This window comes from Balaenoptera physalus (assembly GCF_965194825.1).
Source record: "Balaenoptera physalus genome assembly, chromosome: 8".
NCBI lineage: Eukaryota > Metazoa > Chordata > Mammalia > Artiodactyla > Balaenopteridae > Balaenoptera > Balaenoptera physalus.
Window position 1 is genome coordinate 119,902,419 of NC_138887.1, and position 23,929 is coordinate 119,926,347.

The 23,929-nt window shown below is 39.9% G+C and overlaps 1 pseudogene across 1 annotated transcript; it reads right to left on the reverse strand.

Moving 5' to 3' along the window:
- Positions 1-12,654: 12,654 nt before the first annotated feature.
- LOC309666390 (large ribosomal subunit protein uL30 pseudogene) lies at positions 12,655-22,430 on the reverse strand (annotated as a pseudogene). Its single transcript has one exon. The product of its transcript is annotated as a large ribosomal subunit protein uL30 pseudogene (transcript).
- Positions 22,431-23,929: the final 1,499 nt, after the last annotated feature.

A 23,929-nucleotide genomic window follows, 5' to 3' on the forward strand; every position in this document is an offset into this window, starting at 1 on the left:
AAGACTATGTGTAGCAAGAATGTGTTTTTCAAACAGTGGGAATAATAAATTACAATTCATTTAAAATGTGCTCTGCTTGCATGGCTTGATATGTTAAACCTAAAGGAATAAATATCATAAATTTATTTTTTATGCAGTGATGTAACAAATCCATTTTATTTAGACCCTGGAATTGTAAGTAATTTATAGTCTCTGAAAAACTAATACAGCCCCAAAGCCACTATATCTATAATTTTTTCAGATTTGACATCAGCAGGATATTTGGGGGATGTTTATTTGTGATAAACTACCAAAAAGTAAGGCAAGTAAGAGCCTGGCCTGCCTATCATGAGTGATCACTTTCTCCATAAAGAGTAGGACATCTGAGTCTCAGGAGCCTCTCCAAGGCCTGGGACAGCACATGTGAATTACAGATGAAGGTGCTGGCCTCCGTGGAAGATCTTGATTTCTAAGAGGTTGCTTTTAGAACCAAAAAAAAAAAAAAAAAAAAAAAGTGGCCTTGTTTAGGCAATGATTTGAAGGATCTGAAGCTGATCTTTAAAAGAGGCCCGAGGATAAACCACCAAGTCAGACTGGAGTAATGGCACCTCCTCTTTCTGCTCAGCTCTCGGGAAGTTCTAAGCATTGCTTGGGGCAGTTCTCCAGTCTTTTCCACGTTTACCTGAGTCAGCTTGCTTTTTTTTCCTTTTTTTAAAAAATATTTATTTATTTAGGCTGCGCTGGGTCTTACTTGTGGCACGTAGGATCTTCATTGCGGCATGCGGACTTCTTAGTTGTGGCATGCATGTGGGATCTAGTTCCCTGACCAGGGATTAAACCCGGGCACCCTGCACTGGGAATGTGGAGTCTTACCCACTGGACCACCAGGGAAGTCCTTGAGTGAGCTTGCTTTTGCTGGTTGTGAACCTAACAGAAGATGCATAGTATTTCCTGCTTCCTTTTCTTTTTTCTATTTTTGCTATAATTGATGAGCCAATATTTATAATTATTAATATATAACCGATGTCTATAGTTTAAACTAAAGTCCGTAGTTTACATTAGGTTCAGTCCGTAGTTTACATTAGGTTCACTCTTTGTGATGTGCATTCTATGAGTTTGGACAAATGTATAATGACACGTATCCACCATTGTTGCAGTATCATACAGAATAGTTTCACTGCCCTAAAAATCCCCTTTGTTCTGTGTATTCATCCTTCCCTCTCTCTTCCCAAATTCCTGGCAACTACTGATCTTTTTATGGTCACCAGAGTTTTGCCTTTTCCAGAATGTCTGTTCTGCTGAAATGTCATCTCCTCAGAGATGCCTTCCCTAACCACCTTACCTAAAACAGCAATTTCATCATCACCTATCATCTCTCTCTTCTTTACTGTTCCTCATAGCACTTGTTACCATCTGACCTTGTATTATATACCTATTTGTTTATGTATTTGCTATTATTCTCTGTTTACTGCCCACCCCACCTTCATCTGTTCACTGTTGTACCTAAATTCAGTATTAGTTGAATGAATGAATTTTATTTTTGGCTGCGTTGGATCTTCGTTGCTGCGCGCAGGCTTTCTCTAGTTGCAGCGAGCAGGGGCTACTCTTCGTTGAGGTGTGTGGGCTTCTCATTGCGGTGGCTTCCCTTGTTGCGGCATGCAGGCCCTAGAGTGCGCGGGCTTCAGTAGTTGCAGCACATAGGCTCAGTAGTTGTGGCTTGTGGGCTCTAGAGCGCGGGCTCAGTACTTGTGGAGCACAAGCTTAGTTGCTCCATGGCATGTGGGATCTTCCCGGACTAGAAATTGAACCTGTGTCCCCTGCATTGGCAGGCGGATCCTTAACCACTGTGCCACCGAGGAAGTCCAAATTTTTTTTTTAAATTTCTATTTACTTTATTTTTTTTTGGCTGTGTTGGGTCTCGTTGCTGCGGGCTGGCTTTCTCTAGTTGTGGCGAGCAGGAGTTACTCTTCACTGAGGTGCGCAGGCTTCTCATTGCGGTGGCTTCTCTTGTTGTGGAGCACGGGCTCTAGGCATGCGGGCTTCAGTAGCTGCAGCACGCGGGCTCAGCAGTTGTGGTGCATGGGCTCAGTAGTTGCGGCACGTGGGCTCAGCAGTTGCGGCTTGAGGGCTCTAGGGCGCAGGATCAGTAGTTGTGGCACACAGGCTTAGTTGCTCCACAGCATGTGGGATCTTCCCAGACTAGGGGTCGAACCTGTGTCCCCTGCATTGGCAGGCGGATTCTTAACCACTGCACCACCAGGGAAGTCCCAGATGAATGAATTTTTGAAACTACTTATGCTTTCCACTTTTAAGTTTGAGTGAATAGAGACTGTGTCAGCAATGGAGGGAGCTAAGTGATAAGATAGATGACAAGAGAATTCCATTTCTAAGAACAGCAGCCAAATACAGAATGTCATGGGCAATGTGTGGGAAGAGGCATTAAGAAAGGCAGCAGAGTTCAAATAAGTGGGCAGCAAGAGAATCAAAAGGAGAAAGTCAATTTGGAGAACCTTAAAATTAGGAACTTTGTTTTAGATGATGTCAGACAAGTGACGTGGATTTAGAAGATTTAGATAGTTTTGTTAATGCTGCTGCCACTGTAGTCATCATTTTGCTTAAGAGAATTTGTTAAGTACTTATTGGTATACAGTGTTTTTCTCTTTCACTACAAACACAAGCTAAACCAATATAGCCAGTAGAATAACAAAATGAAGTAGAATTACTAAACTGAGGGGGCAAGAGAATAAAGAAAATTAGATCAATGCAGCAAAAGGTGGGGGGTGGGGGGGAAAGCAAAACTATAAAAAGCAAGATAACTAGAAAACATGAAGATATTAAAAATTAGGTCAGCCACGTCAAGGGTCATTAAAATTTTTTAAATTTTACAAGACATATACTGAAATAGAAAACATGAAGATATTAAAAATCAGACCAGTCATATCAAGGATCATTAAAAATTTAAATAGGCTAAGTAAAAAATTAAATAGACTAAATTCTATTGAGATATAAAAAATCCTAGATTGCATTTTTAAAAGTTACATGCTTTTTATAAGAAACACATCCAAAATAAAATTCCACAAGAGGGCTGAAAATACAGAGATGGATAGACAAGGAAAAACAAAGAAAGCAGGACTTGCAAAAGCATTAATGGGACTAAAAATATATATTTATATTAATAGAAGATATAACTATAATGATTCTTTATGAACTGAGCAACATAGCTTTAAAATCATAAAGCAAAAACCGCTAGAAATATTAAAATTTGACAAGGCAATGACAAGTAGAGACATTAAATCTTTAAAAATAATTAAAAGATCAAGTAAATAAGGAAAAGAAATCTATTGTAACTTTGTATCAATAAATTTGAATATATAGATATGCTTGTTTCAAAATTTTTAGGAAAACATGAATAAACTAATAAGTATAAAAAAAAATGGAAAATGTAGTCACAGATTTATCTCCCCAAAATACTCCAAGTCAGTTTCATGTTATAATGGGTAAACTGTATCAAATCTTCCAAAGAGTTATAGATAGTATAATTTTTTTTGTTATTCAACTGTTCCAGATAGTAGCAAAAAAAACAAAAAACAAACAGAAAGAATTTCAATTCATTCTATAAGGCTAGCATAACCTTGATCAAAAATTTGGCCATGGACTTCCCTGGTGGCGCAGTGGTTAAGAATCTGCCTGCCAATGCAGGGGACATGGGTTCGAGTCCTGGTCCGGGAAGATTCCACATGCCGCGGAGCAACTAAGCCCATGCGCCACAGCTACTGAGCCTGCGCTCTAGAGCCTGTGAGCAACATCTACTGAAGTCCGCATGCCTAGAGCCCATGCTCTGCAACAAGAGAAGCCACCGCAACGAGAAGCCCACGCACCACAACGAAGAGTAGCCCCCACTCGCCGCAACTGGAGAAAGCCCGCACACAGCAACAGAGACCCAATAAAGTCAAAAATAAATTAATTAATTAATTTAAAAAATTTGGCCAAAAATACAAAAAGGAAAACTATAAACATAGATGCAAAAGTGCCAAATAAAATATTAGGAAATCAAATCCAGCAATCAATTAAAAGATTAGTAAGTATCATATGATTTCACTTACATGTGGAATCTAAAAAAATAAAATAAAACAAATGAACAAAACAGAACAGAAACAGAATCACAGATACAGAGAACAAACTAGTGGATGCCAGAGAGGAGTGGAGCGGAGGGATGGACAAAATAGGGGCTGCAACATACAGAATAGGAAAGGACATTGTCAGTAATACCGTAGTAACTTTAAATGGTGACAGATGGTAACTAGCTGATCGTGGTGATCACTTTGTAATGTATATAAATGTTGAATCACTATGTTGTACACCTGAAATTAATATAACATTGTATGTCAATTATACTTCAATGAAAAATAAAAATAAAAAAGATTAGCATGCAGGGAGACATAAAATTGTGAAATCTACTACCAACGTAATTCACTGTATTATTAAAGAAAAGCAGAAAAACAGAAGTATTTCAATAGCCGCAACAACCAGTCCTGAAAAACACTTAGTAACCTAGAAATAGACAAAGTGTCTTCACTTTGATAAAGAAGTCAACACAAATGCCGTACTTAAAGGTGAAAAGATGGGGCCAGGAACAAGACAGGAACGCTATATCATAACTACTGCCACTGTTTCACTGCAGGACACAACCAGCCAATGTGGTAAAACAAGGAGAGGGGAGGAAATTTACAGAAGGGAGTGGCCTCCTTATCATTATTGACAGATGACATGATTGGCCACTTACAAAACCTATGAAAATCCACTGAAAAACTAAGACTTTCAGATAAAAAGAGCACAGTAGGATAACCAATTATAAGTAAAACACAAACATTAATAGCCATGACAATAATAACATAAATTAGAAAATTTAATGGAAAAGAATTCTATTCAGTAGCAAAAACAAAACAAAAACAAAACCCACAAAAAACACAAAACACAAAGTATTTAGGAAAAAGCATAACAGTAAATAGGTTACTTATGTTCCTGTAAAGGAACGCTCTTAAACTTACTCAAGAACATGAAGAATACCCGAAAAAATGGAGATTTATTCTGGTGTCTAGACAGGAAGACTCGTTATTATGAAGATACTAATTCTTTCCAAATAGTTCCATAAATTCAATGCAATTTAAAATAAAATCCTAATGAATTTTAAATTGCATCTTTATAAGTTGATTCTAAAGTTTATTTGGAACAGCAGAGAGTGGGAGAACAGCCAAATACATTTTCAAAAAGAAGAATGATGGCAGGGGAGACTTGCCCTCCTAAATATAATAATTTACCATAAAACTATGACAATTAAAACTGGCATAGAAAGAAATAAAGAATAAAACAGAATAAATTAGAAGCAAGTCAGTTCATAGTAGTAACTTAGCACCAGATAAAGATTAAATTTCAAATTAGTGGGGAAAAGAAGAATTTTTTTCCCTCGTCTTTTTATTTTTATTTTTTAAAATTTGTATTTATTTACTTATTTGGCTGCGCTGGGTCTTAGTTGTGGCACACGGGATCTTTAGTTGCGGCAAGCAGAATCTTTTTAGTAGCAGCATGCAAACTCTTAGTTGTGGCATGGGGCATCTAGTTCCCTGACTAGGGATTGAACCCGGACCCCCTGCATTGGGAGCTCAGAGCCTTAGCCACTGGACCACTAGGGAAGTCCCTCCCTCCTCTTTTTAAAAAATTGAGGTATAAGTGACATATAACATTATATTAGGTTCGTGAAGTAAAGATTTAAACATTAAAAAGAAAATTACAAAAATACCAGAAGAAAGTTCAGGGGGATATTTTTGTAATTTGGGGGTACAGGGAAGGCTCCGCTCCTGCATGACACCACCCAGAAACCATAAAGAAAAGGTTTTTAGGTTTGGACAGCAAAGAATTTAAGCTTCTGTTCAGTGGGAGATACCGTAAATAACATTAAAAGATGACCATCTAGGGGCTTACCCGGTGGTCCAGCGGTTAAGAATCTGCCTTCCAATGCAGGGCACGCGGGTTCGATCCTTGGTCGGGGAACTAAGATCCCACATGCCGTGGGGCAACTAAGCCTGCGTGCTCTAGAGCCCGCGCGCCACAGCTGCTGAGCCCGCGCGCTCTGGAGTCTGTGCATCACAACTAGAGAGACGCCCGTGCGCCGCAATGAAGACCCAATGCAGCCACATAAATGAATAAATATTTTTTAAAAAATAAATAAATAAAAGATGGCCATCTAGGAAAAGCATATAATGATTAAAAAATTAATAAGAGCCAACATTAATACAGGGGTTGTTATATGCCAGGAAGTATGGTAAGCATTTTACATGAATTATCTAATTACAATCGATGGGTATGATTATGATTATGATTATTCCATTTTGCAGGTGGGAAAACTGAGGCTTAGAAAGGTCACATATATACTGAAAGGGTTGATACATGTAATAGGTTGAGTTGTTCAGGACCCCCATTCTTTCGTCCCATCATTCCTGAGACATTTGAATCAAGTCGGCTAATTAGAGTCTTTTAAGCTTTGGAGCTACAGAAAAACATACCTCAGCTGTGGGTTTTGAAGTTTCCTGTTGCCATCAACGTTTCTGGCTACATAAGGAAAACCTAACTCCAGAAGGATCAAACCAAGACAAACAGAAATAAGCAGAAGTGAAAGGTAAAGGCAGACAAGTTTCGACGTAATTGCTTGGGTCCCTGGATGCACTTGTGCCAGAGTTTAGAGCTACTCCTGGACTCCCAATTGTGAGAGCCCATGAATTCCCTCTTTTCTTAAGCTAATTGGGTTGTCTGTCCTTAGCATACAATATTCACATTACATAAAGACTCCACCTACTAATTAAGCTGGAAAAAAAATCCATAGTACAATGGATGAAGCATGTGATTAGAAACTCAGCGAAGAAATAGCAGTGGGGGTTAATTCTGGAGCTCCTATCTGGGGGGTCCAAGCCTCTCTGGGGTGGGGGACTGGGTACTATTTTTACCTGCTCCCCCTGAGGTCACCCCACTGCCAAGACCCACACAGGACATCCATAGTTAGTGTCCAGTGGCTATCTGGGTATACAGATAGTTTATCTTGGGGTCATCTTATTTGGCTCTATGAAATAATCTTCCTTAAATATGGAGTTAGAAAACATGAGAAATCGTTAATGGTAGGTTGTTTCTGAAATATCAAGGAACTGAGCAAAGATTTCCCCCAGTGGCTTTTGTCAGCACCGTGGAGGTGTGGGGCTGGAGTGTGCTTCAGGGCGGGTGGAGGTCATTAACTGGCACCTTCCCGCAAAGTCTGACTGCCCTCCCAAGTGGCTTGCTGCAGAGCAGGTAATGAAGCCGACAGCTCCTCAAGGCACGGTTTTTCTTCCTTAATGCATGGCTTCTTTGGAACAGAATCAATTACAGAGTTTTATTTTATTCCATCTTTATAAAATGGTTGTGGAATGATGCTTCTTTCGTGTTGGAGGAAAGAAAAAAAAAAAGGTCCCTGGATGAGAGATTGATGTAGAGCAGAGAAAGGAATGTTACCACGGAATTAGCGGCACAGATTGGGACCTGTGACAATTCACAGTTCAGTGCAAAAGTTGACTGAAAACCTACTCTGTGCTCAGCGTTATGGAGGATTCCAAAATGAGTAGAAGACATTATTGCTTTCAGAAAGCTTTCAGTCTAGTTTGGGAGAGAAGATAGGGGACAGGGAAGCAATGGTGGCCATCCCTGATTCACTGATGTGGGGGAGGGGGGGTGAGGATGAAGAGGGAGCCGAGTGAGGAGGGGATTGACAGTTTGTCCTGGAACTAGAGATACCAAAAGCTTATTTTAGACACTTGTTCCTTGGGGACAGGAAGGAGGACGTTTAAGATGAGTACAGATGTATAAACATCTGGAGGAGACTAACATAAACGTGAATTTAACACAGGTTCATTCTGTTGCTTTAAACATAGTGCGTTGGGCTAGAAGCAACGACAAGTCATTAGCAAGGAACACCCATCATGCCCAGTTTACTAAGAGGAACCAGGGCTCCTTGGAAAACTGTTACTCCAGGCACAGGGCAGAACAATTTCAAAGACTAATAAAGACAAGTCAAAAGGGTACAGAATAAATTTGAAAAGCACCACTGATTAAATCTGGGATAATTTTAGCATTAAAAAAGCTAGGACCACATTGGATTGAAACACATCATACATATAAAAATCCATGAGTTCATAATAATACTCAAAAATTTTTTTTCATAGTTACATTATGAGGTGGCTTAGGGAATCAATGGGATATAAAGGAAAGGAGTCAGGGACTTCCCTGGTGGTCCAGCATTTAAGACTCTGCGCTCCCAATGCAGGGGGCCTCGGTTCGATTCCTGATCAGGGAACTAGATCCCAAGTGCCGCAACTAAGAGCCCGCATGCCACAACTAAAGATCCCACTCACGATAATGGAGATCCCGCATTCTGCGACTAAGACCCGGCACAGCCAAATAAATAAATATTTAAAAAAAAAAAAAAAAGGAAGGGAATCAAGTATTTATCTTGCCTTTACAAACAGGAGGGGGAAATTCTTTTCTACAAGGATCATGGCTAATACATGCCAAAGGAATGAAAACATTAGAATACTACCACTTAGTAACCCCTTACGAAACAATCATTCTAGGCAATGATTATAAATGTCTGCTAAAACTATCAGGTAAAGTTAATGGGGGAACTTTGTAACGGATGCATCAGACTGACAACATTTGAACTCACTGATCAATTTTAACATCACTGAAATTGGACAGTTCGACATTTGTGACTCCTGACTAAAAAGCAAAAGAAAGTTCATAGCACCACTTATAAAGTATTCTTGGAAAAAACCCAAACCTAATTCTCATGAAGCTTCTAGATTTTCCTGTGGATTTACAGAAAATATGGGCAACACAAAAAAGAACACCTTGAGGGTACAATCTGCCAAATGTAGAGTATGAAACTCTCTCCAGCAAATGGTCACCTCAGTCACAACTACCTTGACTAGGTCCTTGATTCACACAAACCCAAACGCATTTTTGAGGCGCTGTGGAAGTAGGAGCCTGCCTAGATATTGGGTGATATTAAGGAATTATTAGCTATTTTGTTGAGAGTAGTGATAGTTTTGTGGTTACACTTTAAAATATATATTTATATTAGAATCATACACTAAAGCACTTACAAGTGAAATGAAGTCTGAGAGTTGCTTTAAAATACTCCAGTAAAGAAAAAAAAATACAAAAACAAAAACAGAGGTGGGCAATAGATGAAAAATAATGGCAGAATGTAGAGAATTATTTGGTGGATGTATGGGTTTATTATACTATTCCACTTCTGTGAATTTTTGAGAATTTCCATGATAGAGCTTTTTTTAAAATTAATCCTGTTTCAGTTCCTCTATGAATTTCTGCTATAGAGCAGGGTTATATAGTTCACTCCTTATCCTAAAGTATCTTTGGAGATAAAGTAATCCAAGCTTCTCAGCACAGTTTTCCAAAATAAAGATAAGCCATTGATCCCAACACATGCCACACACAGCAGGAATTTTGCTAGGTCAAGCATCTTTGTGGAGCCCGGGACACTGGGGGTTAACAGCCCGTGCCCGCAGCTGCGCGCTGAGTAGCCCCACAGCTGCCAGCAATTAGGCTAGCTGGCAGTCCCCTTAGGAAACTCCTGCTGCCTGATTAGGACTAATTGCTAGCCGGCATCTAAGTCCCCGATCGATAGAAATGGAAATCCATTAGGGAAAGGCCAGGCAGGGAGAGACTGCCTTCTGGTGAGTACGCATGTACAAGGAGATGCAGGCGTATTCACTGGGATTTACTGAGCGCTCCAAATGCACCCCACCCTGCCAGCGCTACTGGGAAACTACACTGTGAAACACTCTCATGGTTTCCTTTTGACCCCAAAAGAGAGTCTTCTTTTCATAGGGAAGTCCCACTATGTGCTCTTAACTTATTTTTTACCTCAAATATAATCTAGAACAACTTTTTAAAGCACTTCAGAGTATTCATCTGCTTTAAAATCAGATTCATTACAAATGATCCATTTATTAAAGAAAGTCAGACATCAACAACTCGTTGAAGTCGCTGTGCATATATGAAAGTAATAATTAACTGCATTTCTGTTAAAATAGTCTAAGATTCAGATTTTCCCAAAGTAGTACTGCATTGCTGTTCAATTTACATTTGAGATGATTTCAAATGCCATAACCACATTATAAAGAAATCTTTAAAGTTCCTAGAGGGCGGGCTTCCCTGGTGGCGCAGTCGTTAAGAATCCACCTGCCAATGCAGGGGACACAGGTTCGAGCCCTGGTCCGGGAAGATTCCACATGTCGTGGAGCAACTAAGCCCATGCGCCACAGCTACTGAGCCTGCGTTCTAGAGCCCGTGAGCCACAACTACTGAGCCCGAGTGCCACAACTACTGAAGCCCGTGCGCCTAGAGCCTGTGCTCTGCAACAAGAGAAGCCACCCAATGAGAAGCCCGCGCACCGCAAGGAAGAGTAGCCCCTGCTTGCCACAACTAGAGAAAAGCCCGCGCACAGCAACAAACACCCAATGCAGCCAAGAATAAAAATAAATAAATATATTAAAAACAAAAGTTCCGGGCTTCCCTGGTGGCGCAGTGGTTGAGAGTCTGCCTGCAAATGCAGGGGACACGGGTTCGAGCCCTGGTCTGGGAAGATCCCACATGCCGCGGAGCAACTGGGCCCGTGAGCCACAATTACTGAGCCTGCGCGTCTGGAGCCTGTGCCCCGCAACAAGAGAGGCCGCGATAGTGAGAGGCCCGTGCACCGCGATGAAGAGTGGAACCCGCTTGCCACAACTAGAGAAAGCCCTTGCGCAGAAACGAAGACCCAACACAGCCATAAAATAAATAAACAAACAAAAAAAAAACCCAAAAGTTCCTAAAGGGCCTTTTTTTTTTTTAAGAAGAAGTGCTGCAGAAGGGCACAGAAAGATCCCAGAGGAAATGACCTGGATTATACAGTACAGTTATGTCTCTAAGCTTACTGGTTATCAAAACTCTTCTCGTTTAGAAGACTGGTAGGAGGGAATTCTTACCATTACTATGTGTTGCTGAATCGGCATGAGGTCATGCAGGAACCTGAAAGTGACAGATAAATTTCAGTGACTGGGCTCAGGAAGCCATCAAGAGAATAGAACTTGTCAGTGACTGGCAAATTTACTTTTTTTTAACTATTATTTTTTTTTCAGAGTGTTTTCATAAAATAGCCTGATTATAGAGTAAGGAGACTGTTTTTATAAACTGCAAAGGAAAACAAATCTCATTGTTTTATGCTTAGAACTCATACTTAGTCATTTGACCCAAAGGAAGACAAGTATCTAATTATATGGGCCAGTAAAGCTGGAAGAAGGGAAGGAAAGTGATTTGTCCAAGACAACACAATTTACTAATAGCAGAGCTGGTCCTAGAATCTGATTCTCTCAGTTTCTACTCCACTGCTTATCCTTTGCTATTCTTTTGCTATTTTTTCCCTAAACTTGTCTCTTTATTCTTTATTTCCTTTGTTTTCCATTCCCTATTTATCCTTTATCTCAGCTGGATGCTTTTGATTTCTCCCCTCTACTTTTTCTTTTCTTTTCAATTATGTAAATTTCTGTAATCCAGAAATTGCTGAGCTACCTGGAAATCTGGGTATGAGAAGGTGTTGACAAAGACATCAACAGATGTATCAGGTGTTACAGACTTTGCTACCTCAAAACTGCAGGACAGTTTTACTCTTTAGTAACTAAAATCCCATTTTAGTAACTAGAATATCATTCAATCTCGATATATTTGATTATGTGTAAGTTTTGTGCAATTAACAAGGAAGAACTCTGAAATAAAAATCTAGATCCTAGAAGGTCTTGATCTTAAACTTTCACATTCTATTTCTACCTAACTTTAAGGGAAGTCCTCGTGCTTCAGGAGCTCCGGCAATCTCAGTTTGAAGTGGACAACGCTGAAATCCAGCTGGTATTTAAATTGCCCCCTTCTTAGGAGTACTTCACCTAGTAAAGCAGGACTTGCTGGCTACTTGTTATTCTGCTTTGATTCCATTGTCCTTATTTGAACTCTTGTCATTCTAAGAATCCCAAAATCTTCCTTAAAGCCCTGGTTTCGTTTCACAGTGAATAGGACTCTAGACTTAAAAACATCCAACCCAGTGTATGAGGTTAAGTCATAGCAGTAGACTCAGAAATTAATGGGAAGCAAAGGAGTAGAAGAATCACACTAAAGTAACAAAGTAGAGAACTTGGGACCAAGCCCTGAGTGCTCTCAGATGAACACAAAGAGGATCTGACTCCATCCTAGTAAAGGCAACTTCAACATCAAAAAACTGAAATCCTGGCAAAACACTCATCTTTCACATTTGAGTAAAGCGGAATACTGTTTAAAAATTAAGTAATATCTTTCCACTGTTTAAACATTCTCACGTGGTATACTTTTATTTTCTTTTTTAACAGCTTTATAGAAATATCATTCACTCATCTAAAGTATACAATTCAATGGGCTTCAGTGTATTCACAGGGTTGTGCAACCATCATCACAATCAATTTTTCATTTTCATCAACCCAGAAAGGAAATTTCACACCCACTACTAGTCACTTCCCATTTTCCCCCCACCTCCCACCCCTAGTCAATCACTAATCTTTTTTTTTTTTTGGCCACGCCGCATGGTTTGCCGGATCTTAGCTCCCCAACCAGGGATCAAACCCAGGCCCTGGCAGTGAAAGCGCAGAGTCCTAACCACTGGACCGCCAGGGAATTCCCCGGTCAATCACTAATCTATTTCCTATCTTTATAGATTTGCCCATTCTGGATATTTCATGTAAACGAAATTGTATAATATGTGGCCTTTTGTGACTGGCTCTTTTCACTTAACATAATGTTTTCAAGGTTCCTCCAGTTTATAATATGTATCAGTGCTATATAGGAAAAGTTCATTCCTTTTCATTGTCAAATAATATTACATTACATGGATATACCACATTTTATTTATCCATTCATCAGCTGATGGACATTTGGGTTGTTTCCATTTTTTGGCTATTATGAATAATGCTGCCATAAACATCTGTGTACACGTTTTTGTGTGAACATATGTTTTTATTTCTCTCAGGTATATTCTTAGGATTAGAATTGCTGCATCCTATGGTAACTCTACATTTAACCTTTTGAAGGACTGCCAGAGTGTTTCCCACAGCAGACGCAACATTTTACATTGCCACCTGCAAGGTATGTGGGTTCCATTTTCTCCACTACACTTATGATTATCTACTTTTTGATGGGATGTGAAGTGCCACCTCACTGCGGTTTTGACTGGCGTTTCCCTGATGGATAATGTCACTGGGCACTTTTTCATGAGATTATTAGCCATTTTTTGGAGAAAGGTCTATTCAGATCCTTTGCCCATTTTAATTTATTTTTATTTTTGTTCCAATTTGAAAGCAGTCACTGTTTATTAACTGACCAGATTACAAAAAGAATCATGGCAGATACCTTAGTTCATCCTTCTAATAAGCCTGTTGATCTGGTCTTCCCTGTTGCCAGCATCTCCAGCTTCTACCAAATGGGCGGTCTTTTTCTTCATTCTGCTTTGTGGAGAAGACAATTTAAAGGGCCACAGCAAGTTGTCTGCTTCTTTGAAATGTTTTCCAATGGTATAGATCTCATGAATCAGATCCTTCCTGCAGATGGTGCCATATTTGCCAAGAGATGGAGCAACCAAGGCGTCATCTGTCAGGGCACTTCGCTTCCTGTTGATTTTGCCATAACCACGCTTGTAGATCAGTTCATTTACTGACTTCAGGTTTGGGTGCCCCCCCGCAATGTACGGTTCCACAATTCTCAGCACGTTCATTAACATGCTGAGAATTCACAAAGGTGCCATTGAGCTTCACAAAGGTGCCACTGAAGATCTGATGGAGGCGAAGAAGCTGCAACACTTTTCGAACATTTGGGCTCACACCATTGACACCTCTGATCCTGATGACGAATGCCAATTTGGGTTCTGCGGGTACATAGAAGTTGCCGGCTTTTCTTGCCATCCTAGCCATTCGAATGTCGGTTCTGTACATCTGCCTGTATTCCTTGTGATGGTGCTTAGCTTCTTCATAGATAAGCTTCCGCCTTGCCTTTCGAAGCATCTTTTGCTTTTTCTTAAGGGTTTCTGGCACAGCAGGAACCTTCTTTTTCTTCTCTTCTGCACCTTCCATGGTTCCAGCTGGGAAAGAGCTGCCCATTTTTAAATTGGGTTATTCATTTTTTAAAAATTATTTAGTCATAAGAATTCTTTATACAGTCTAGATACAAGTCTTTTAGATATATGATTTGCAAATATTTCTCCCATTTGGTGGGTTGCCCTTACGTTTTCTTGATGGTGTCTGTTAAAGCATAAAAAGTCTTAATTTTGATGAAGTCCAATTTATTTTTTTCTTTTGTTACTTGTGCTTTTGGTGTCATACCTAAGAAATTATTGCCTAATCCAAGGTCATGAAGGTATTTGCAGGCTTGTTTTCTTTTTAGAGTCTTATGGTTTTAACTCTTACAATTAGGTTTATGATCCTTAAAGTTAATTTTTGTGTATGGTGTGAGGAAGGAGTCCACTTTCATTCTCTTGCTGGTGGCAGTCCAGTTGTCCTAGCACCATATGTTGAAAGACTGTTCTTTCTCCATTGAATTATCTTGGCACCCTGTCAGAATTCATTTGACCAAAAAGGTGAAGTACCGGCTTCTCAATTATATCTCATTGTTCTATACGTCTAATTCTAAAAATTCGTTTGTTGATTTGCAGCATTAATTCCAAAGGTTTGACATGGTGGGAAAGTAAGAAATTTCTCAGGATGGTGGAGTTGGAAGGTAATATTGCTTGGTGGCCAAGCTAAGATTTGTGAAGAATCAAACCAGTGTCCCGTTCTTTGCTCTGCATCAAAGTAAACTGTTGACAGGCAATGTTTTTACACAGGGTACTGGTTTCTTGGGCGGAGACTGAATAAGCTATTATGTTGTATTTTTGTAGATATTTGGGTAGGCCTCATGTGGTTAGGAAGATTTTTTGGGTAAGGTTATGTGTGCCTCAGAACCTAGGAAACATGGAACAGCTGGGCCTCAGGAAGTCAAGGAGCCGAGACAGGGCTGGTCGTTGTAGAAACTGCAGTTGGAAGGCCTTTTCTTTTTTTTTTTTTTTGGCCGCACCACGCAGCTTGTGGGATCTTAGTTCCCCAACCAGGGATCGAACCCAGGCCCTTGGCAGTGGAAGCACAGAGTCCTAACCATTGGACCGCCGGGGAAGTCCCTCTGGTCTCCCTTTTGATTTGTTTATTTTTCAGTACCTCGAAGCTTCTCAGTTTTTCTTCTTTTTCCTTTAAAAACCCCAATTTTGGACTTAAATGAATGATAAGTAAATTTCTATCATGTTTGGATAGTTATACGTTGTTTTTAATTGAGGTGTAAGTGACATATGACATTAGTTTCAGGTATACAACATAACGGTTTGATATTTGTATATACTGTGAGATGATCACCACAGTAAGTCTAGTTAATATCTGTCAACATAAACAGTTAAAAATTTTTTTTTCTGTGATGAGAATTTGAGCTTTACTCTCTTAGCAATTTTCCAATCTCTAATGCAGTATTATCAACTACAGTCCCCACGCAGCACATTGTCTCCCGTGACTTATTTATTTGGTAGCTGGGTCTGTGCCTTTCAACCCCCTTTACCTATTCTGTCCGGCCCCCATTGCCATTTCTGGCAACCACCCATCTGTTCTCTGTTTCTTTGAGCTTGTTTGTGTGTGTGTTTGTTTTGTTTAGATTCCACATATAAGTGAGATCATAAAACATTTGTCTTTCTCTGTTTGACTTACTTCATTTAGCTTAATGCCCTCAGACTCCATCCGTGTTGTCACAAATAGCAAGATTTCATTCTTTTTTTATGCCTGAATAATATTTACATCACATGTTCTTTATCCATTCATCCATCAGTGGGCACTTAGATGTTTCCATATCTTGGTTATTATAAATAATGCTGCAATGAACATGAGGGTGCATGTATCTTTTCGAGTTAGTGTTTTCAGTTTCTTTCGATAAATATTAAAAGTGGAATTGCTGGGTCATATGGTAGTTCTATTTTCAGTTTTTTGAGGAACTTCCATACTGTTTTCCATAGTGGCTGCACCAATTTACACTCCCACCAACAGTGTATAAGGATTCCCCCAGTACCTGTTATTTCTTGTCTTCTTGATGATAGCCATTCTAACAGGTGTGAGGTGATACCTTATTTTAGTTTTGATTTGCATTTCCCTGATGATTAGTGATGTTGAGCACATTTTCATGTACCTGTTGGCCATCTGTATGGCCATCTTTGGAAAAATGTCTACTTAGATCTTCTGTCCATTTTTTAATCAGATTGTTTGGAGTTTTTTTTTTTTTTTTTAATGTATTTATTTATTTATGGCTGCGGTGGGTTGCACGTGGGCTTTCTCTAGTTGCGTTGAGCGGGGGCTACTCTCCGTTGCGGTGCACAGGCTTCTCATTGCGGTGGCTTCTCTTGGTGTGGAGCGCGGGCTTCAGTAGTTGTGGCTCGAAGGCTCTAGAGCGCAGGCTCAGTAGTTGTGGCGCACAGGCTTAGTTGCTCTGCGGCATGTGGGATCTTCCCGGACCAGGGATCGAACCCATGTCCCCTGCATTGGCAGGCGGATTCTTATCCACTGCGCCACCAGGGAATTCCCTGTTTGGAGTTTTTGTTTGTTTTTTGCTATTGAGTTGTATGAATTCTTTATACATTTTTGATATTAACACCTTATCAGATATATAACTTGCAAATATTTTCTCCCATTCAGCAGGCTGCCTTTTCATTTTGTTGAAGGTTTCCTTTCCTGTGCAGAAGCTTTTTAGTTTGATGTAGTCCCACTTGTTTATTTTTGCTTTTGTTGCCTTTGCTTTTGGTGTCAGATTAAAAAAATCACCACCAAGCCTGATGTCAAGGAGCCGACTGCTTATGTTTTCTTCTAGGAATTCTGTGGTCTCAGGTCTTACATTCAGATCCTTAATCTATTTTGAGTTAATTTTTGTGTATGGTAATTTTTGTATATGGTGTAAGATACTGGTCCAGTTTCATTCTTTTGCATGTAGCTGGTCAGTTTTCCCAACACCATTTATTGAAGAGACTGTCCTTTACCCATTGTACATTCTTGACTTCTTTGTTGTAAGTTGACTGACCATATATGTGTGGGCTTATTTCTGGGCTCTCTATTCTATTCCCTTGTTCTATGTGTCTGTTTTTATGCTAACCATACTGTTTTGATTACTATAGATTTGTAATATAGTTTCAAATCAGAGAGCGTGATGCCTCCAGTGCTGTTCTTCTTTCTCATGATTGCTTTGGCTATTTGGGGTCTTTTGTGGCTCCATACAACTTTAAGGATTGCTCTATTTCTGTGAAAAATGCCATTGGAATTTTAATTGGGATTGTATTGAATCTGTAGATTGCTTTGTGTAGTATGTTTTTGGTGTACAGGTCTTTCACCTCCTTGGTTAAATTTATGCCTAGATATTTTATTCTTTTTGATGCAATTTTAAATGGGATTGTTTTCTTACTTTCTCTTTCTGATAGTTTGTTGTCAGTGTATAGAAAATTTTTGTACCTTGATTTTGTATCCTGCAACTTTACTGAATTTATTAGTTCTAACAGGTTTTCTTTGGTGGAATCTTTAGGGTTTTCTATATATAATATCATGTCATTTGCAAATAGTGACAGTTTTACTTCTTCCTTTCTGATACGGATTGCTTTTTATTTCCTTTTCTTGACCAGTTGCTCTGGCTAGGACTTCTAGTACTATGTCAAATAAAAGTGCCAAGAGTGGGTATCCTTTCTTGTTCCTGATCTTAAAGGAAAAGCTGAAAGCTTTTCACCATTGAATTTGATGTTAGCTGTGGGCTTGTCACATATGGTCTTTATTACACTGAGTAATGGTCCCTCTATGCCCACTTTGTTGAGAGGTTTTTTTTTAAATTAATTAATTAATTAATTAATTTTTGGCTGCATTGGGTCTTCGTTGCTGCGCGTGAGCTTTCTCTAGTTGCGGCGAGCAGGGGCTACTCTTCGTTGCGGTGTGCAGGCTTCTCATTGCAGCGGCTTCTCTTGTTGTGGAGCACGGGCTCTAGGCACGTGGGCTTCAGTAGTTGTGGTGTGCGGGCTCTAGAGCGCAGGCTCAGTAGTTGTGGTGCGTGGGCTCAGTAGTTGTGGCTCGCGGGCTCTAGAGCGCAGGCTCAGTAGTTGTGGCACACAGGCTTAGTTGCTCTGCAGCATGTGGAATCTTCCCAGACCAGGGCTCGAACCCGTGTCCCCTGCATTGGCAGGAGGATTCTTAACCACTGTGCCACCACGGAAATCCCTGTTGAGAGTTTTTATCATGAATAGGATATTGAATTTTGCCAAATGCTTTTTCTGCATCTGTTGAGATGATCATACGATTATCCTTCATTTTATTTATTTATTTATTTTTAAAGATTTGTTTTGATGTGGACCATTTTTAAACTCTTTATTCAATTTGTTACAATATTGTTTTTGTTTTATGTTTCGGTTTTTGGCCACGAGACATGTGGGATCTTAGCTCCTTGACCAGGGATCAAACCCACACTCCCTGCATTGGAAGGCGAAGTCTCAACCGCTGGACTGCCAGGGAAGTCCCTATCCTCCATTTTATTAATGTGGTGTATCACACTGATTGACTTGAGGATGTTGAACCATCCTTGCACCCCTGGAATAAATCCCACTGGATCATGGTGTATGATCCTTTGAATGCTTTGTTGAATTCAGTTTTCTAATTTTTGTTGAGGATTTTTCATCTATGTTCATCACGAATATTTGCCTGTAATTTTCTTTTCCTGCAGTGTCCTTGCCTAGTTTTTGTATATGAGGGTAAAGCTGGCCTCATAAAATGAGTATGGAAGTGTTCCCCTCTCTTCTATTTTTTGGAAGAGTGTGAGGAATGGTATTAATTATTTAAATGTTTGGTAGCACTGTTTGGGTTTTTTTTCTTATGATTTCTATTTCCTTATTGATATTCTCCATTTGATTAGACAGTGTGATCATACTTTTCTTCAAATAGTTGATTTGATTTTTGCCTGCTAAATCCAATATTTGGCCCCATCATAGGCAATTTCTGTTGCCTGATTTTTTTTTTTTTTCCATGTGTATGGTCACACTTTCCTGTTTCTTTGCATAACTGGTAATTTTTTTTAAATTTGACATTTTAGATAATATACTGTAGTAACTCCAGTGTTAATCCCCCCTCCCTCACCCCAAAAGGACTGTTGTGTTTTGCTTATTTTTCTCAATAACTTGGCAGGGCTATTTTACTAAAATCTATTTTCCTTGGCTATGTGCACCCTCTGAAGTTGCTCATCAGGGGGTACAGCCTTAGGCATACATAGTCACTTCTCTTTTTCTGATCTTTTTAAAGTTGTCTGTCACTTTTGGTATCACACCCAGCTGTTAGTCTTCAATCATTGCAGGCAAATTGCTCTACTGTCTTTAGCAATGCCCTGGAGCATACATCTTGCCACATTCCGATTCAACTAAATTCAGGCCACTCTGCAGGAGTAGTCTTTAAGGCCAGTCTTTGGGTTTTGCTCTTATCCCAGTAGGCTCTTCTTAGCAGTCTCATTCTTTGGTTCTTTTTGGTAAACTTGCAGCTGGTTTATAATTTAACTTTTTGCTTTACTGAATCTGCCAGCCTCCTCTTCAGTGCTTACCACCAAATTTTCCTTTATTTTGGGGAGCACTCTTAGGCTTGAACTTCCTCACATTCTATTCTAAATAAGGTCAGATCCCTTTGGAGCTCTCCATTCTTTTTTTTTTTTTTTTTCTTTAACTTTTGGCCACGCCACGTGGCTTGTAGGAACCAGCTCCCTGACCAGGGATTGACCCACACCCTTGGCAGTGAAAGCATGGAGTCCTAAGCACTGGACCACCAGGGAACCCCCTGGAGCTCTCTATTCTTAGAGCTTGCCTCTGTACCATTACTCTGGAGCTTTTCTCAGAGTGACAGTGCCAGCTTCTCTTGGAGTGACAGGCCTGATTTATAAGCAGGGTACTGGGTGGGGCAGTAGTCTCTGGTCTTCTTGGCTTTTCTCTCCTGGCATAAATCATCTGCACTTTAATTGAGCTGGGGTGAAGACTGTTGGAGCCCCAGTGTTCTTGGTCTATTGTGCCTGGGGGTAGAGTTTTCACCCTATGAGTGGGTACTAGGTAGAGAAGAAAGACCCAGATCTCTCAGCCACTTTTGCCAAGAATTAAGCTTCTTCAACATGTATTTGGGAGAAAATCAGAAATGCTGGTGCCTTGTCCTTCACAGAAAGATACCGTAGCTGATAGCTGGGAGGTGGGAGAGAAAGCCTTATGTTCTTGTCTGGATCTGCCCAGGGTAGAGCTTCATCACACTGAACTGGGCCAGGGAGGAGGGAGAAGGAAGTAGGTGGTACCTCAAGTGCTAAAGACTCTCCCTGCTCTCTTAGAAAGATTTAGATTTTCTTGGATCAATGTTTCTTCATTTGTTGTATGCCCTTAACACATTTCCGGAGACTTTAAAATAGTTGGTTTCTTAAAAGTAATTTTTACCTGTTAGAGTGGTTTCACTAGGAAAGGCTCCTCATATCATTATTCCAGAAATCATCTCCATGGATTAGATTTATTTTTATTTTTTAAAATCTTTTATTTATTTATTTTTGGCTATGCTGTGAGGCTTGTGGGGATCTTAGTTCCCTGACCAGGGGTTGAACCTGGGCCCTGGCAGTGAAAGCACTGAGTTCTAACCACTGGACCACCAGGGAACTCCCCTAGATTTATTTTTTAGATTTATTTTTAAATCTCATGTTCTATTTGGGATAAAATTGTATCTTTTATTATTATTATTTTTTACAACACAATGGTGTATGTTTTATGTGTTTTACTTGGTATTTAAATTTTTTGACTTTTTCATCTCTCTATATATAGCTGAATATTTTTCATATAAAGAGGTATTTTAATGTAATGACATAATTTTTATTCTTTTAAACTAATTGCTCACCAAGTGTTTGGCAATTAAATCACTTATTTTCTCCCCTCCTCCTTCCCTCCTTTATTCCTCTTTTTTTAAAAATTCTTATTTTATATTGGAGTATAGTTGATTTACAATGTTGTGTTAGTTTCAGGTGTGCAGCAAAGTGATTCAGTTATATATATATACATATATTTATTCTTTTTCAGGTTCTTTACTCATTTAGGTTATTACACTATATTGAATATAGTTCCCTGTGCTATACAGTAAGTAAGTCCTTGTTGATTATCTATTTTATATATAGTAGTGTGTATATGTTAATCCCAAACTCCCAATTTATCCCTCTTCCCCACCTTTCTCCTTTGGTAATCATAAGTTTGTTTTCTAAGTCTGTGAGTCTGTTTCTGTTTTGTAAATAAGTTCATTTGTATCATTTTTTTTTAAGATTCCACATATAAGTGATATCATATGATATCTGTCTTTCTCTGTCTGGCTTACTTCACTTAGTATGATAATCTCTAGGTCCATCCATGTTGCTGCATATGGCATTATTCCTTCTTTTTTATGGCTGAGTAATATTCCATTGTATTTATGTACCACATCTTCTTTATCCATTCATCTGTCTATGGACATTTAGGTTGTTTCCATATCTTTGACTATTGTAAATAGTGCTGTTATGAACATAGGGGTGCATATATCTTTTAAAGTTAGTGTTTTCATTTTCTTAAATTGTATCTTAAGATTTAGAAGGGACCTCTAATGTCAGTAAGGTCAACCTTTCAATCAATGAAGACATACCTAAATATCCTTGATTCATCGTTCTTTAATCTCTCCTTGGTGACAATTTATGACTTCCTACACAGGCAAATGGTTTGACGCTGGACAGCTTATGTTAAAAGGTCATTTTGACCTGAAATATGTCAGCAATTGATAACAGTTTTGAAAGCAAATAAACTGTCTAATCCTTCTTGTGTTAAACAGTTCTTCAAACATTTGAGACCAGGCATCAAATCTCCCTTTACTCTTTTCTTTTTAAAATTAATTTTTTTTAATTAAAAAAATTTATATATTTATTTGGCTGCATCAGGTCTTAGTTGCGGCAGGCAGGATCTTCGCTGTGGCGAGCGGGCTTCTCTCTAGTTACAGTGCATGGGCTTAGTTGTGGACTCGGTAGTTGCACCATGCGGGCTTAGTTGCCCCGCAGCCTGTGGGATCTTAGTTCCCCGACCAGGGATCGAACCTGCGTCCCCTGCATTGGAAGTCAAGATTCGTAACCACTGGACCATGAGGGAAGTCCCTAAAATTAATTAACCAATGTTTCTTTTTTTAAAAAAAAATTTATTTATTTATTTATTTATTTGGTTGCACCAGGTCTTAGTTGTGGCTCCAGGGCTCCTTAGTTGCGGCTCCAGGGCTCCTTAGTTGTGGCACGTGGGCTCCTTAGTTGTGGCATGCAAACTCTTAGTGGCAGCATGCAGGTGGGATCTAGTTCCCTGACCAGGGATCGAACCCAGGCACCCTGCATTGGGAGCACAGAGTCTTTTTTTTTTATTTTAATAAATTTATTTATTTTATTTATTTATTTTTGGCTGCGTTGGGTCTTTGTTGCTGTGCACAGTCTTTCTCTAGTTGTGGCACATGGGCTCAGTTGTTGTGGCTCGCGGGCTCTAGAGTGCAGGCTCAGTAGTTGTGGTGCACAGGCTTAGTGGCTCCACGGCATGTGGGATCTTCCTGGACCAGGGATCGAACCCGTGTCCCCTGCACTGGCAGGCGGATTCTTAACCACTGCGCCACCAGGGAAGTCCCACCAATGTTTCTTTAAATGAGGAAATTTCTGAAACTCTAAACATCATAGCCGCTTTTTAAAAATGTCTCTCTTAAAATTGGTCTAAGTTAAGTGCAAAAACCTAAATGTGACCCCAATAATTCTGTGTATGAGACTATTATTTTCAGTACAGGGGTATAGGAAGTAAACAGATGGATAAATAGATCAATATACATGGACAGATAATTAGATTAATACCTTTCAAAAATACATTTGTTCAAACTGCAGAGGCCAAAATAGGAGAGACAGTGAACATAATATTCAAAGTTGGAACTTGGGAAACTTGGCTCTCCAACAAACTCACTTTATCAATTGCTTCAAAAACCTCTGGGGAAATGAAATGTGCCTCTCCCTTACTTGAGAAACAGGTGTGAGGTGAGTGTGAGAGATGCCACGAGAGCAGTGTCCACCTTGCACTGACACTAGCAGAAATGTGAATGTAACCTCTTTGGGTGTGTGCTCCTGACAACTGCCTCAGTAACAGAATTCAGACCAGCATCTTGGGGAGAGCTAACACAGGCATCATGTTGGGGAAAAGTGCTGATGTGTAGCCCTGGGGTTTGTATCCCATCAGAAGTGGACTGCCACGTTCTTCTGGTAGGGCTTAGATTTAAATGAGTTTATATTTGATTTTAACTCAATTTATTAGTTGCTCTTCTTGGATAAATTACTTAATTTCTGAACCTAAGACTGCCAACTATTAAAAGAGGGTATTGTTGGGACTTCCCAGGTGGTGCAGTGGTTAAGAATCCGCCTGCCAATGCAGGGGACACGGGTTCGAGCCCTGGTCCGGGAAGATCCCACATGCCGCGGAGCAACTAAGCCCGTGAGCCACAACTATTGAGCCTGCGCTCTAGAGCCCGTGAGCCACAACTACTGAGCCCACATGCCACAACTACTGAACCCTGCACGCCTAGAGCCCGTGCTCCACAACAAGAGAAGCCACCGCAATGAGAAGCCCGCGTGCCGCAACAAAGAGCAGCCCCCGCTCGCCGCAACTAGGTTAGCTTTAGCTTCGACAGTGACTATCTGAAGGGGGGAAAAGGATGTGAGCGGCTGCAATGAGCAGGAGGAG